This window comes from Callithrix jacchus, chromosome 19 (assembly GCF_049354715.1).
Source record: "Callithrix jacchus isolate 240 chromosome 19, calJac240_pri, whole genome shotgun sequence".
NCBI lineage: Eukaryota > Metazoa > Chordata > Mammalia > Primates > Cebidae > Callithrix > Callithrix jacchus.
In genome coordinates this window covers 24,231,459-24,246,497 of record NC_133520.1, presented here as the reverse complement: position 1 = coordinate 24,246,497, position 15,039 = coordinate 24,231,459, and the positions used below count along the sequence as shown (strand labels likewise).

At 37.7% G+C, this 15,039-nt stretch overlaps 1 protein-coding gene and 1 pseudogene across 1 annotated transcript in view; both read right to left on the bottom strand.

Moving 5' to 3' along the window:
- CRB1 (crumbs cell polarity complex component 1) overlaps nt 1–15,039 on the bottom strand; it is a 223,616-nt gene that overhangs the window by 105,299 nt on the left and 103,278 nt on the right. The gene's annotated exons all lie outside the window — the stretch shown is intronic.
- On the bottom strand, nt 6,727–7,085 carry LOC144580379 (small ribosomal subunit protein bS21m pseudogene; annotated as a pseudogene).

The following is a 15,039-nucleotide window of genomic DNA, read 5'->3' as shown; positions in this document are numbered from 1 at the left end:
ACGTTTCTGCCTTGACCATTTATGAACCTGAAGTGTCTTTCTTCCCCCTAGTGACAACCGCATGCCAGCTCAATTTGTACACACTTTGAGGGGTAGCCACATCTAATGGGGAGACTAAGAAATTCAAACTTAACTCTGATGCAGCTAACTGGATTCTTTTATTGAATTAACCTGTCCTAGATCATAAAGACAATAGTATATTCACCAAGTAGTATATTTACTTATAGTGACCTAACTGGACTAAATGGAAGATATGCTTAATCTCAGTAAATACTTTTTAAGGTGACCTATTCCTATGCATGTCTGACCTCTCTGGACCAAAGGTGTTGGTGTAAGCAGATGATTGGGAAAGAGGTAAAATTATAGCTACTGGGTTGGGACACCCTAGTTTCATGGCTGTGGACAGAGAAGAACAATTCCAGCACCTGAGCCCAGATCACTTTTAACCCCAGAAAGTTAGGGGAGAAGGACACTTAGGCTTCTTATTCCTTATATTGAGCACTGCAGTCTGGCAAAACAATTGTATGGTCTAGCTGAAACCAGGAGCAGCTGCAGCTGATACTTTAAACTCACTGCAGGATGTGTCATTTTTGTCCAGGTGTTATAAAAACACCAAAGTTCTTGCAAACCTGGCTGGTCCTCAACTACTTTGCCTTACCTGACACCATGAATGAAAGCGCCTGACTGCCTCCTCCTCAACCTTGTATGTGAACAAACAGATAAACCTCACAACTTCATTTCAATTTTTTTTTAAGAGATGGGGGACTCACTGTGTTGCCCAGCCTGGTCTCGAACCTCCTGCTTTAGTCTCCCAAAGCACTAGGATTGCAGGTGTGAACCACTGTGTCCAGCCTCAATCTTTTTTTTTTTTTTTGAGATGGAGTTTCGCTCTTGTTACCCAGGCTGGAGTGCAATGGCGCGATCTCGGCTCACCGCAACCTCCGCCTCCTGAGTTCAGGTAATTCTCCTGCCTCAGCCTCCCGAGTAGCTGGGATTACAGGCACGCGCCACCATGCCCAGCTAATTTTTTGTATTTTGAGTAGAGACGGGGTTTCACCATGTTGACCAGGATGGTCTCGATCTCTTGACCTCGTGATCCACCCGCCTCGGCCTCCCAAAGTGCTGGGATTACAGGCTTGAGCCACCGCGCCCGGCCAGTCTTAATAATATATCTTCATATACTTTTCCTGATACTCAGGCACTTTGAATGTTGCCACAAATGGCAATGGGAGCTGCAATTACTGCTTCGAATGTACTGAGTTAACCAAACCAATGTAACAATGGCATGAATGAATTCTAACAAGAAATTCTGAACTAGATTGTGTCCCTTTATATTATATATTTGTATGTGGGGGAGTGTCTCTCCTTTGGGGGTTAGGGTTGCTCATTTATTGCCCCTTTCATTATTGGTAATGACATCAAAGATCAGTAGGCCAATCTAAACTCCCTCGCCTGGGTCACAATGGATAACTGACACCCTTAGACTACTTTCTGGCTATCTAAAGTAAGATGCGCTGGTGCCCCTGGGACTTATGTACAATTGGTTGAGTCCAGGGCCCTGGGGGTAGAGTTGAAATGTATACTGCAGGTTGACTTCATCTTATTGCTTAGAGTCCTCTTGATAGTTTCCTTAATTAAATGCTGTATGAGGCAAATTGAACAGATTTAATCCCAGTCTCTGTCAGTCAGATTAAGCATGGTGGCTAATGGCGAGGCATATTCATATAAAAATTTGAGTTTAGCCAAGAGCACGTGAGGTCACGGGATGGAGTGCTGGAAGAGGCAACTCATGTGTGTCCTGGCAGTTTCTTACTGGGAATGCTAGGAATGCAAGGCCATGACTGATCTTTACCTGCCCATTTCTTGGGGTTGATTTTGCAGAAAGCATCTCTGAGGAATGAAGCACTGTCTCCCTCTGGGACAAGGAGCAGGCTTCTTACTGTTTGTTGTAAAAATGATGAATTCCCCAACTCAATGTTCATCAGTTGTGACAAAAATCTGCCAGTGCAGAACTCATCTGGGCCCATGTAGTCCCAACCCTATGGGAGTTGGGTGCAAGAGTAATTGGTGTAAAGCTGAGGCTCATGCTGCTGGTTGTACACTTTTTCTGACACAAAAGTTTTATGTCTTTTGCCAGCATTCACAAAACAGTAACAGGATAACTTATGAGCTTGTAAAAAGGATAAAAATCAAACCTCAGAACTGACAATACTTTTGGTGGAGGGAAGATATTATTTCCCTGATGATATTAGACTTGTTGATCAACTTAGGGTAACAGAACAATGAGGGAGGAAGTGTTGGAAGTTTGAAGAAAGAGAAGATACAAAAAGGGTCATATTGGGAAGTAGAGCTCTAGAAGGATTGCTGTCCAGTGCTAAAGGCCCCATGAGATTTGGCCCCATAAATTTAAAGTGACACTCATCAGTCAGCGTGTGGCTGTGAGTTTTTCTCCAACCACATTCAAATTGGTTGTAGGTGTGGAGAAGGTGGAAGATTTAACCATAATTGTACTTTTGTCAGGCAAGTACAATGAAGAGAGAAAGAATCAGGAGAGCTGAGGGTATACGCAAGGGGATAATTACAGTGCTGGACCTGGGAACCTTAGCTGAGACAGAGACAAGTGAGGCAATGACTGGAAAAAAGGTGGTTAAGACAGTAGACTAGGCTCAATTGAAAAGGCCCTAAAGTATATGAACTGGAATAAACGGAGGTTCTGGTCACAAAATAGAATGATTTAAAGTGAGGTTTTCAGGAAGGTTATCGGTAATAACAAAGTCTAAGTTATGACCCAAGAAGTGGGCGGAAGCCTGTGTGGTGTGGCAGTCAGTCACAGTCACTGGAAATAAGGATTTCAAATAACAGAGAGACAATGGTTTATACCAGTTGTCCACAGGGCTGCTGAAATTCTCAAAATGATGACAGGAGTAAGACATTAACATCATTGATTAATGTAATTAGTGACTGAGGAGAAGATACCATGAAGTAGGAAGAACGTTGCAACCAAAAGAGGTAGTGAGTAGCGCAGACATGTACTTAACATGACTTGGGTTTTTGATGTAGGCATTTAATGCTGTGAACTTTCCTCTGAGCACTGCTTTTTGTCTGTTGATTATTCCTTTTAGAGCTTTTTCCTTACTTGTGTGATTACAAGTCAGCAGAAGAATGCCAGCTTGAGAAAGCAGCCAAGACCCTTGATGCCATGATTATCTCTCTCTGTTATAAGGGTCTCACAAACATATCTGTCTCTGTTTTGGTCTGTATGCGGTCTTCCAAAGATCAGCCTTTAAATTTTCCTCCTAGCTATAATATCTTTGTAGATAGTAGGCAATCGATAAAAATGATTTTTAAAATTAATCTATGTATGACATGGTATACCTGTCCTAATTATTGCAGCTAACATAGTAAAATCAAAAGGAGTACAAGCAGAAATAGTTATACGCACTATGAATAGTTTGGTTTCTAGAAATTAACGTGTATGGTAAAGGCAAAGGTAAATGAATCAGATGAATATGTTGAAAAGACGTTTATGAGGGCCAGGTTGGTGGCTCACACCTGTAATCCGAGCACTTTGGAGGCCAAGGCGGGCGGATCACCTAAGGTCGGGAGTTCAAGAAAAGATGTTATGAAGTAAACGAGGATAGAAGGGAAGTTTGATCTTTTAGAGCTACAGTTTTATATGCATATCAGATATCTGTTTGAGATTCCTAGGATTTATATTCTCAAACTTGAAACTGTAAGTACGAAAAACAAAAGTGCCTCTCTAGGAACAGTGATCCTGAAATGTGAAGTCAGCAAACGAAAAACTTCAATTGAAAATCTCTTTTTGGGCAGGAGATGTTGACTGTCCCATATGCCTCATTGCTTCATGACTTCATGAAGCTTTGAATGATATCTGTTTGGCCTCTATGGCTATTTTAGTTGGATTTAGGTAAAGTGACAGGATTTGATTTTTAAGGAAAAGTGAACGCTTCATTTTTAGCAACATTGTGCTCGAAGCGAACGGACTTGAGAACGAAAGCCCCGTGTGCAGTCACTTTGCCAGGTGGCTCTCATCGGGGTGTTTATTGTTAAAAACTAGCTATTTCTGCCTAAGGTTTGAAGCCAGGACTTCATAAGATCCCCTGCTGCACTCAGTTCTTTCCATACAGAGAGCAGATGGGTGAAGCAGAATAAAATCCCAGCCTCAGAGGCAACAATGTAGTGTTCCAGAGACCAGGGAGGGTGTTCCTCTGAGTTGGAGTACATGCTAATTGGAGTTGGTGAGGGGAAGTTAGAAATGAAAATTGGACTTGGCTTCTGAGATGGTTTGGAAACTTGTTAAAGGTATTATCATGAGTATACTTTGATAAACAGAAATGAAATGTTCACATGAAAGACATATCAATTGTTTCCAATTTCACTTGGCTGGTTAGAACAAGATGGTTCAAGGGTAAGCACTCAGGTCATGAGATCCTTTTAAAAGTTTCAGCAGTAACGTTGATTTGTGTTTGAAAATGTGAATTTATCAAGCTGTTTGAGTTCTTGTAATTTCCACTAACTTCTATCTGACACAAAGAGCATAAAAGTTCCCTTTTATTGATTTGCCTGATGGTGTCTTTTGATGGCTCCACTGTGCCAGTTATCATATTGTCTTATACTTTCTGCATCATTTTCCTCCTGCTCTTTCCGTTTCCCTTGGGAAGAGACCATGTATTCCCATCATTTGTTCCCCAGAACTGAACCCAGTGCCCCGGATTGGAAAGCTCAAACATAACAGAAAGAAGCAGCCAACATTCCTTCTAGCAGTGGTCAAGGGTGGTCATACAAAATAAAGATAATTTACTGATGTTGGAATGGACTGAAAAGTGTTGTTCAACCACAGGCCGTCTCCAATTATAAATTTATTTTGCTTACCATTAAAATTATGTGGATGTGCAGATTTAAGTAAATGCACAGACATTTAAATAAAATAAATGGTGATGCTCGTTTCTCATTTTAATTTGAGAGTTGCAATTATGGTCACAAATAGTTATGACAAGATATGAGCATATTTTGCCAAACTATTTTTGAAATGATCTTGGAGAATTAGAGAATAGTAACCCCATTGCCTCGAAAGAGGCATGGTTCAATTCTAGTCATTAAAATATTTAAATGGATCTTTAGATTTTTCTTTATTATCCCATCAAGTGAGACTCTTGATTTCTTCAGAGCATGGTAACTTGCTTTACTTGCTGGAAATTCTAGAACAAACCTTCAATAAAAGCTATTCCTCCTTCAGGATGGCTTGATTCCTCTCACTGGGATCCTCTGCCTCCTTGAGTTCCTGTTTTCATTTCTCATCTTCCGTGGTCTCAAACTCTCTCATTTCTATCTCCCTGAGTATAATTCTGAGACTCTTAATTTTCTACTCTGGTATATATCATTTTTACATTATAAAAAGTTAGAAAAATTACATTACATATGCAAATATATATTGATATAAAAGATAATGGACTCGTTATGCAAATATATTGTATTTATGTATACAAATGCAAATTTATGCTAATATAAAAGGTAATGTATTATGCAAATATATGTTGATATAAAAAAGAATGCATTTATTACTCTTCACTCATTACTTCTACTACTTGTAAAGAGTAATAAGTACATTCTTAATTGTAATACAAAAGAGATTAGTTTTTACCTGTATTTAACAGTTGCAATGGTTCTTTTGAATGGCGCAGTCAGCAAATGTATTATGCACAAATACGTTTTTCATCATAATGGAAATTTTATTTTAATCTAACAAGCAACAGAACTGCAAATACACATAGCATGTAGAAAAAAACTGTGTCTTTCCTATCTGAAAAATATAAAATGGATGTATAACAAATAAAAATAAAGTTGAATGTCCAACTATTCAGGGTGGAAGAAAGGCAAGGGAAATATTAATTTATTTATTAATGATTATTATAAATATAGTCATCTCATTGATAAAAATAAATGATATTTTGAACTTCTTGATACTATCAGGAAAATAAAGAGAAAGTGAACACTTGCTTTTCTGCCTGAAGCCATTAAAGAATATAATTTTCTTTCTACTACTATAATACAAGCGTTTTTAACAAACGTTACATAGGGATTTCCAGACTGGACAAGAGAGCATAGACTTGTCTCTCCCTGTTTCTCTCCACTCAGTATAACAGCCACATAGAACTCCGAAAGGGAGAAGAGGAAGGTGAACTGGTTAGAGACCTCAGGACGAACAGCAAAGCATCAGGGCTTTTTATAACCTCCAGCATAACACAAGGAGGTGCCTCAGTCCTGGTGCTTGCTGACCCCGCAGTCAGCAACAGAAGCAACAGAAGGCAGCCCAGTTTGGCTCATTTTTTTCGCAGATTGAATGAGAGTCCCACCTGCAATACATGTTGAGCCTGGAAGAATGGGCAAAGAGAATTAAACAAAGCTTTACTGATTTTATACATATATATATATATATATGTATAAAATGGATCTGAAAGAGTGTGCAAAGAAAAATTGGCTGACGATCCCACAGATTTGCCAGAAGACATAAATCTACTGATTTTAAAAGGTGAGAATATCTCAAATAGGATAAACCCAAGTAAGTTGACACCAAGTCATATTACAAATAAGCTGCTGAAAACTAAAGTCAAAGAAAAAAATACTACAAGCAGCGAGAGAGAAGTAATGTGTTACCTACAGGGCAACACTACTTTTCTTTTGCTTTTTTGTAAACATGTGATTGAGTTTATTGTATAACAGTAATAGGAAATGGGATTGTACAAAGAAAAGAAGTGAAGACAAAACTAGATGAGGGTTTCATACTGGGTGTCCCATCCACAGGCCTCAGCACCCCTCCCATGGATCTGCCCAATTGTTTCGTATCAAGAAGTTGATCTTGTGAGCTATTTCCATGTTGGAGATCCACTGGCACCTTTCATAGCTTTCCCTCTGTCACCAGCCGCATGATTTCTCATAATACCACCAAAGCTTAATGTCCTAAGTGAGCTCATCCTTAGTGAGGATTCTGTTTAGGGTCCTGTCTGCACCTTCCACATTCCCTTCCTGTACCATCACAGTCCTGGCCATGAACTTCAGATGTTTGCCATGACCTTGGATTTAAGTCTCCATTCTGCAGGGCCACAAAGACCCATCGCCAGGCATGGAAAGGACAGGAGTGGAAAGGAGGCGCCAGAGGGTGCCCACAACCACACACAGTTCCAAAGGGACCTGGGTTGAGAGTTGGGAAAGAAATCTTTGTTGATCTTTGGCAAAGGGAGCAAGATCCTGCAAATGTGCCCTCCTGCCAAGCCCACCTTTCTTTCCTCAAACCCTGCACCCAACACCACTTTTCAGTCATAGCAGATTTCTCATTTGAAACCATGTAGAGCAGAAGAAAGTTGTGGAGAATTTTTCAAATTCCATAAGAAAAGAACTGTCAGCCACGAATTCTACATTTAATAAAACTGCCTATCAGGAATGAATGTGCAATAAATCCTCAAAGGAAAACCAGAAGAAATTGCCACTAGCATACCTACCCTCACAGAATGGCTAAATAAAGCTCTCTAAACCTAAAGAAAATAATTTTATAAAATAAAGATTCTTGAGGCCTAATGTGGAGAGGACAAAACAATGGAGAATAGAAATATTAGTAAACACAATGGAGTATCCTCCATTTCATGAGTTTTCTAAATTATATGTAATGATTAAATTAAAAATTATAACACCATCTAACCCTCAAAACAATATTTTAAAGTGGAGAAGGCAAAAAAAAAAACCTAAATAGAAGTAAAATTCCTATACTTTACTTGAAGTGGTAAAATACTGAAACCAATAGGCTGTGATCAGTCATACGAAGAGAAATTACTATGAAAATTACACAGCAATATATTTAAAAACACTATACAGAAATCAAGATGCAATCCTAAAAATAGCTAATTCACAGGAAGAAAAGAGAAAGAGATGAATCAAACAGAAAACAAATAATAAAATCATAGTGCTAAGCCCTATAATAATAATTGCTTAGACATAAATGGCCTAAATACACAGTTAAAAGGCAAATTAATTGGTAAAGTAAATTTAAAAAACATGACCCAACAATTTGCTGTTTGATATCTGATATGCTGTTTACAAGAAACTCATTTCAAATTTAATAACGTAAGTGGGTTGAAAATATAAGGATGGAAAAATATATACTGTGTAAATATAATTTTTAAGAGGCAGGAATGGCTATAGCAATACCAAATGAAGTAGATTTCAAAGCAAAAAAAAGAATATGAAAAAAAGAGAATCATTGCATAGTGATAAAAAGATCAACACACCAGGAAGACATAATGACGCTAACTGTGTAGACACTGAACAACAAAGCCTCAAAATACGTGAAGAAAAATTGACAGAACTGAAAGAAGAAATCAGACAAATCTGTAATTATAGATGAGGACTTTAACACCTCTCTTCTAAACAAGTAACAGGACTGCTAGACAGTCGTATTCTGTATCAGTAAGGATATAGAAAATGTAAACAATACGATCAGCCAATGGGATGTAATTGACAGTATAGAAATTGCCTCTCAGCAACTTTTGATCTTTACCAAGATCAAAAACAAACCAAAAAAACAAACCCCAACAAATTTGAAATAATTTGAATTATTTGAAGTTATACAGAGTGTGTTCTCTAATAACAGCATCAAACTGAAAACCAGTAACAGAAAGATAAGAGAAAAATGTCTAAACAGAAATTAAACAATATAATTCTTATTTCTAAGTAATCCATGTGTCAAAAAGGAGGTCAAAAAGGAAATTTAAAAATACACAGAATAGTATGAAGATGGAAACATGGCCTATAAAAATACGTGGATGCAGCTACTAAAGCAGTATTGGGGGTTCAATTTCTAATGCTTACATAATAGAGAAGAGAAACGGTCTTAAATCAATAATAAAAGTTCCTGTCTCAAGAAGCTAGAAAAATAAAAATAAATTTAAAAAAAACAGAAAATAAACCCAAAGCAAGCACAAATAAGGATATAAAAAGAACAGAAATCAATAAAATTTGGAAACAGAAAAACAGAGAAAAATTAATGAAACACAAACCTAGTTTTAAGAAAAATCAATAAAATTGACAAACCTGTAAAAAGATGGACAAAAAAAGAGAGAAGATATAATTAGTCAAAATCAGGAATGAAACCGAGAAATCCTTTCGGATTCTGCAGTCATTAAAGGGCAACAAGGCACTACTATGAACAACATTATGCTCAGAAATTGAACAGAAAAATCAGCAATATAGAAGATCTGATCAATACAATCACTTAACATGATGTAATTGACATATACAGGAATATTCCACCCACAACAGCAAAATACACAATTTTTGGAAAAAAATGGACCGATCCCTTGAAATCCACAAATTACCAAAAATAGGTAATCTTGATAGTTTTATAACAATACTGAAATTAAATTTGCAATTCAAAAGATCCAGAAAATGAAATCTCTAGGCTCAGTTGATTTCACTGAAGATGTCTACTACATATTTAAAGAATTATTAACATCAATTTTACATACTGTCTTCCAAAAAAACAGAAAATGAAGAAACATTTCCCAGCTTACTTTATGAGGTCAATATTACCTTGATCATAAAACCAGACAAAGACAGTACAAAAAAAAAAAAGAAAAGAGAGAGAGAAAGAAAACTGTAGACCAATACCTTTCATGAATTCAGAAGCAAAATGTCTTACAAAACATTAGCAAACTGAAAAAAATACACCAAGTGGGATTTATTTCAGATATGCAAGTCTGGTTCAATATTTGAAAATGAACCAGTGCAACCTACCACATCAACAAGCTAAATAAGAAACTTACATGATAAATCAATTGCAAAAAAAGCATCTGACAAAATCCAATACCCATTTATGATAAAAACGCTTAGCAAGTTAGGAGTAGAGAGGAACTACTTTCCAAAAATTCTATGGAGATCATAATTCATGGTAAAAGACTACTTTCCCTCTAAAATTGTGAATGAAGCAAAATGTCTGCTCTCACAACTCTTCTTCAGCATAGTAAAATAAATAGCATGTGTATTGTAAAGGAAGAAATAACACCATTCCTGTTTGCTGATGCTGTAATCATCTATGCCCTGGAATCTACAAAAAGAAAATTCCTAGATGTCGTAGGTGAATTAAACGAAGTCTCACTATATACAACGAACACACAAGAAACAATGATATTTCTAGCTCTCTAGCAAGTGGCATCTGTTGCTTATTACCAGAAGTAAAAGTATGGACATGTTTGGCCACTGCATTTTGGTATTGGAATCACCAAGGAAAACACATACAGTCAAGTACTAGATGGAACAACACTCTACTCACGTAGAGAAGAGACAGAGCAGGGTCAGCTCTATAACGAACATCAGTCCTCCTAAACAGCAAGGCCTTCTTAGCAGCAGATGTGGGGCAGTTGACAGCCTGCAACCCTTTCATGCTGCAGCAGAAGAACCTTTTGCCCTCCCCACTGAAGAAAGATACAGCAGTGAGGCTGGCTAGGTGCCATATGATACATATGTTTAAGCAGAACAAGGGTGTACACACTGAGTCCGAAACCGGGAAAGATATTCCCACACAAGGTGATAAGTCCAGCATGGGCTGCAAGGACTCTTTATCTCTTGGGCAGGAAATGTTCTAGGCCCAAGGCCCATTCTTAAGTGGATGAGTCTGGGTTTGAAAGGCCACATGCAGGAGACTGGCTTTCCCAACACTAACAATGAATATGTAGAAACGGAATTAAAAGCAGAATACTATTTACTATCCTACAAAAGAAAATGAAATACTCAGGTATAACATCACTAAAAAATGCCCAGGGTCTGTATGTGCAAAATTCCTCAACAGTTAAAAAACAAAAGCAACTAGGAAATAGGAAAAAAACATTGGGAGACATTTTCCTGAAAAAGACAAACAGATGTCAAACAAGCATATGTAATAATATGTTCAACGTCGCTAGCCATTAGAGAAATGCAAATTAAAACCACAATGATATAATTGCATATCTATCAAAATGACTGATTTAAAAAAAAACAATGATAACCTTAAATATTGGTGAGACTGCAAAGTAACTGGATCACTCATAACATTGCTGGTGGGAATGCAAAATGGTATAGACATTCTGGAAAACAGTTTGACAGTTTCTTAGAAAACTAAACATGAAACTATCATAGGAACCAGCAATTTTACTCTTGGGACTTTATCTCAGAGAAGTGAATACCCATAGTCACACAAAAGCCTATACAACAATCTTTCTAGCAGCTTTATTCATAATAGTGGAAAACTGAAACTATCTAGATGCCTTCAATGTCTGAATGATTGAAACACCTCTGATACACACATACCATAGAATTTTACTTAGCAATGAAAAGGAACAAACTATTGATACAACCTCAATAAATCTCCAAAGAATAATGCTGAGTGGAAAAAAAAACCCCACCCTATTCTAAAAGTTTACACACTGCATGATTCTATTTATATTAACATTCTTGGAATGACAAAATTCTGTAAGTGCAGAACAGATGAGTATTTGCCAGGGAAAAGGGATGAGGAGGCAGGGAAGGAGAGAGTTGGAATCCCTGTGATGACAATTGTTCTGTATATGGACTCTGTCAATGTCAATATCCAAGCCTGATACTGAACTATAGTTTTGCAACATGGTACTATTGGGGAAATTAGGTAAAGTATACATGGGCCTCCTTGTATGCCTTAAAGCTGCGCATGAGTATACTATTATCATTTTAAAAGGTATTTTAAATGAAATATAGAAAAACACATGCAGGCATAAAAAAATGTGGCTGGAGGCTAAACTCAGAATCAGAAGATCTAGGTTTGTATCCCCAGTATACCAGTTCTTATGTCAAATTGGTTATCTGTTTGCAAAACTTATTTTCTCTTTATTTTAGGTACACAGAAAGACTAGATGTTCCAGTCTTTTCTGCAGTGAAATGTAGTTGTAGGATTAAATTTGACCAATGAAATGTGGGTAAAAGAGATATTCATTACTGGTAGTGGTTGGCCCATAAAATCTGCAGGTGTCCTGCTCCATTTTCTTTTCTTCTCCAGTGGCTTGCTGCAGAAGCTCCCAGCAACTTTGCAAGTAACATTTTGAAGCACGGGAAAAACATAGAGGAGCCTGTGACCCTGAGTCACCATTTGTAGGACAATTGATGATGGGAATCCAGTTTTGAAATTCACATGAGTGAAAAATAAACCATTTCATTAAGCCACAGAGATTTGGGGCAGCCAGGACATCTTAACTCCTGGCTAATGAATATAGTCATTCCTGGCAGCTCTTCAGAAATCAAGCCAACATTTTTTTTTCTGGAACATTCTACTGCCTCTCCTATTTAGATCTGCAGATTCGAAGGGTCACCCATTTCCTTTTATTTGATGAGGCAATATTAGCAATGTTCTCTGACTTTGACAGAATCACCCCTTAATGACCCTAAAGCCAATATTTAAAAAACAATTTATAAGCCTTCACCTTATTCCCAGAAAAATATAAAGGAGCTGACAAAAATGCATACACTAGACCAAAAGTTTAGAAACAAATTTTTGAAAAGAGGCAATAGTAAGAAACAGAAACAGGAAATTTAAATATCCCCAGAGGTGAGGTAAATACATACATATATTTCAGAAAGACCTATATGTTTGCAGATGTCATATTTATTTCTAGCAGCTTACGTAATTGGGAAATATGATATATTACAAGATTTATTTCATGCATTTACTCGGTTTAATCATATCAAGATTTATTTGCATGCATTTTTTAAACTAGGGCAGGAAGCATGCATGATAGAAGTTGTTCAGGGAAAACATCACTTTCCTGATATTGGCACCTGAGGGAATTTTTTCCTATACGTTCTCCTTGAAAGGCCAGTGAATAAGGAAATAAACATTTTCTGTAACGACCTTGCAGCAAACTCTGCCACAAATCAAAGATCATTGAACTTCAAAACTGAAACATTGAAAGAGAATACTAAGTGTAAATAGACACCCCCTTCTTCTCTTATGTCTCATTTACTTTTCTCAGAAATCCCCAACAATAACTGAAATATTTTCCAGAGGCATCACTTAATCTACTGAGAAAGAAATAGGGAGATCGATCCAAGATGGCCGACCACTAACAGCTCAGGATTGTAGCTCCCAGTGAAAGCCCAGAGAACGAGACGACGCCACACTTTTGGACGAATTTTCGTCACTCACCGATTAGCCGATTCCCAGTGGAGGAGCCCCACGGGTCGCCAGCGCGACTCTTGTGGCCGCCGCAGCGGTTTTGCCGGCGTCTCGGCACAGCAGCTCTTCATGCAGAGCCAACGGGACTGCTTCCCCTACTGACCGGAGTTTGGAGCTCCGGGAAGTCAGAGCCGCTTGTTGCGGACTCAAGAGGGAAGCCAGACCAGAGATTCCCGGGCAGAAGAGCACCATCAGTCTTATCGCTGCTATTTAGGCTGCCACAGTGGGTTGCTCGGATCCCAACACTGGGAATCAATAAGTCGGACGTCGACTCAGAAAACTAATTAGAAAGGCAGTCCATCTACAATGAAGGGAAAAAAACAGCCTAAGAAGTCCGAGTATACTCAAAATCAGAACCCATCAGCAATGGAACAAGCCCTGATGGAAAAGGACTCATCAGCAACCGAACAAGCCCTGATGGAAAAGGACTCATCAGTAACGGAACAAGCCCTGATGGAAAAGGACTGTGTTCCATTATCTGAAGTAGGCTTTAAAAGGTGGATGATAAGAAACTTCTGGGAGTTAAAGGAACTTGTTCTAACCCAATGTAAAGAAACTAAGAACTTGGAAAAAAGGTTAGATGAAATGTTGAAAAGAATAGACAATATAGAGAGGAATACAAATGAACTTATGGAGTTGAAAAATACAACACGAGAACTTAGTGAAATATGTACAAGCTTTAACAGCCGAATGGATCAAGCAGAAGAAAGGGTATCAGAGGTCGAAGATCAACTTAATGAAACAAAACAACAAGACAAGAATAGAGAAAAAAGGATAAAAAGGAATGAGCAAAGTCTCCAGGCAATATGGGACTATGTGAAAAGAACTAATATATGCTTGATTGGTGTACCTGAATGTGACGGAGAGAATGAATTCAAGCTGGAAAATACTCTCCAGGACACTATCCAGGAAAATTTTCCTAATTTAGCAAAGCAGGACACTATTCAACCCCAGGCAATACAGAGAACACCACAAAGATATTCCTCAAGAAGACCAACCCCAAGGCACATAATCGTTAGATTCACCAAGATCGAAACGAAGGAGAAAATATTAAGGGCAGCCAGAGAGAAAGATCAAGTTACCCATAAAGGTAAGCCTATTAGGCTTACAGCAGATCTCTCAATGGAAACCCTACAAGCTAGAAGAGAGTGGGGGCCAATATTTAATATACTTAATCAACAGAACTTTCAGCCCAGAATTTCATATCCTGCCAATTTAAGCTTTACATTTGAAGGAAAAATAAAATTTTTTAGGAACAAGCAAGTACTCAGAGATTTTATTACCACCAGGCCTGCTTTACAAGAACTTCTAAAAGAAGCACTATACACAGAAAGGAACAACCAGTATGACCCTTTCTAAAAATACACCAAAAAGTAAAGAGCATTAACATAAAGAAGAATTTTTATCAACAAAAGGACAAAATAGCCAGTTAATATCAAACGGCAGCAACCCTAAATTTAAATCGACCAAATCTCCCAATCAAAAGATACAGACAAAATCTAACAGTATATCCAAAGATATACATAGACTCAAAATAAAGGGTTGGAAAAAAAACGTACCAACCAAATGGAGAGCAAAAATAAATAAATAAAAAGCAGGAGTTGCAATTTTCACATTTGACAAAATAGATTTCAAAGCTACAAGGATACAAGGATAAAAGGATTAATGTAATAATAAGAGATCTTAACACCCAGATACATAAGACCCATAATGAGATTTAGATTCAACGAGACAGAAAATTGATAACGATATCCAGGACTGGAACTAAGATCCAGAACAAATAAACTCAATAG